The sequence below is a fragment of the Cheilinus undulatus genome, linkage group 17 (assembly GCF_018320785.1).
Source record: "Cheilinus undulatus linkage group 17, ASM1832078v1, whole genome shotgun sequence".
In the NCBI taxonomy this organism is placed as follows: Eukaryota; Metazoa; Chordata; class Actinopteri; order Labriformes; family Labridae; genus Cheilinus; species Cheilinus undulatus.
The window spans coordinates 2,230,430-2,232,357 of NC_054881.1; the positions used below are offsets into that span (position 1 = coordinate 2,230,430).

Here is a 1,928-nt window from a genome sequence, read left to right on the forward strand (position 1 = left end):
TCACTTTAACCCATTTTTGCCTCTTTTTACCACTTAGATTGTGGCTCTTGCAAACGCATTTTTCAACAGTTTGGCTCTGTGGTTGAGCAGGGTTGGTGTAACATTTTGAATATGTTAACTTACATAAAAAGAAATTTATATTAATTGGAAAAAATTGAAATAATAAATAGTGGAAAATTAGGTAATTCAGAAAACAGGTTCATTTCAAAGGAAGCCCAGGGTGTGTGAATAATACAACAAAGACAGAAGTTAAGTTTAAGCAAGTGTATTGATAAATAATATTTTTTTCCAAATAATAAACACAAACAACTTCAAACAATCAATCAATAATAACGAAGAGAGGCCTTTAAAAAAAAATACAAAAATTAAAGTTCTGCTCTTTCTTTAAATCGACCTTAAATCGGTTCAGTTCATTATGTCCCAGAGTCCTTGTTCCTACCCTAACCATGGTAGTCTTCTTTGGGAAAGGGGGGCAGGTGTGGGGGGTTCAGAGTTCCTTGGGTAGCTCGCCAGTCTTTCGACGGATCAAATCCAGGTAAAAGAAAGGGTAACAAAAAAACCTGACCTAAAAAGGGGTCAGTAAAATACAAACAATTACTATTCTTTATCAAACATTTGTTGTACAACTCTTCATTAATTCAAACTTTCATCACAAAGTCCGCGCTTCACATCCAGTTCTCATTACGAGAGAACACAATTTATCTAATATAAAAATTAATCAATCTCATTAAGCATTTCACTTAAAAAAATAAAGTTCTCATTTTCAATGGAATGTACCCAACATTTCGGCAAAGCCGATTTACTTTAACATCACATAATTTTAACAAATATACATACAAATAAGTCAAAGACAAAACGGCGCAGGCAGCTTAAATTAGCTGTTTTCTTAATGAGGTTTGGCATATAAATCTCCGCAAGTCCCGCGGAGGAACAAAGGCACTAGCGGGGGTTTTAAATCAACTTCGGACATTATGAGAATAACTAAAGAAACAACACTCACCGCTGAGTCTCTATAATGTTAGAATCGACCGTTTAGTGAAGGTAGTGCATAATTTCTGCTGCCAACCAGCCGTGCTGCCTGCGTGACCGCCAGGTGAGGAGATTGCCAAAGAGGAAGTGACCTTTGCACCGGATATTTATGTGTTATAGGACGAGCTCGAATTGGATAATGAGTTACGGATTTGGGGTGTGGTATGAACGGTTTGTAAACAAAATAAACAGTTTAAGGAAATTAGTAAATTAATTTGGGGAAAAAATAAAATAACCAGTTTGTTATGGCGGCACAAGGTCACTCCTGCAGGCAGGCAGGATGGCACAATCTGTATACATTTAAATTCATTCACTGGGTGACACTGGGTAATGCTGCTTTAAACCAGGGCTATCCAATTACAAATTCAACTGGGCCAAATTTAAAATCAAGAAACGTAGCTGGGCCAGACATGTTCGCCACCTAGTAAGCAGCTGCTTATGTCAAATTTGGAACCAATACGGATCAATTTGATGACAAATATGCACTTTTTATTCATAGTCTCATTTTTAACTTTGGCAACATGACAAAAGCACATCAAAGTGTCCTTAAAAACACAACAACAGAGCTGTTTTTGAACATAACCTGAGGTAGTAGAAATGTTTTTTTTTTTCACTTGAATAAAAATAAAATAAATAGAATGAAAAAATAAATTGAAATTCTGTAAATAATAATGTTGGTCACATCTGACCCAGGTGCATCTAAAAGTGCATAAAAACTGAATTTGCACAGTTGAAAAGTACGTTTTATACTCCGTATCTTGGGGCTACTTCTGTCAGTATCGCTAGCCATGCTTCAAAACAACACAGTGCATTGTGGGTAGACTGTTGCTAGGCTACCCAGAGTGTTGCATTCACAGCCTGAAACGCTGTGGGAATTTATGAAAATTTGCGAAACAGGT

The 1,928-nt window shown here is 36.4% G+C and overlaps 1 long non-coding RNA gene across 1 annotated transcript; it reads right to left on the minus strand.

The window, feature by feature from the left end:
• Positions 1-249: 249 nt before the first annotated feature.
• Positions 250-1,103, minus strand: LOC121525651. Its single transcript, XR_005993241.1, has 2 exons — positions 1,001-1,103; positions 250-565 (listed from the first exon to the last, which is right to left on the minus strand). It is a non-coding gene; the product is annotated as an uncharacterized LOC121525651 (long non-coding RNA).
• Positions 1,104-1,928: the final 825 nt, after the last annotated feature.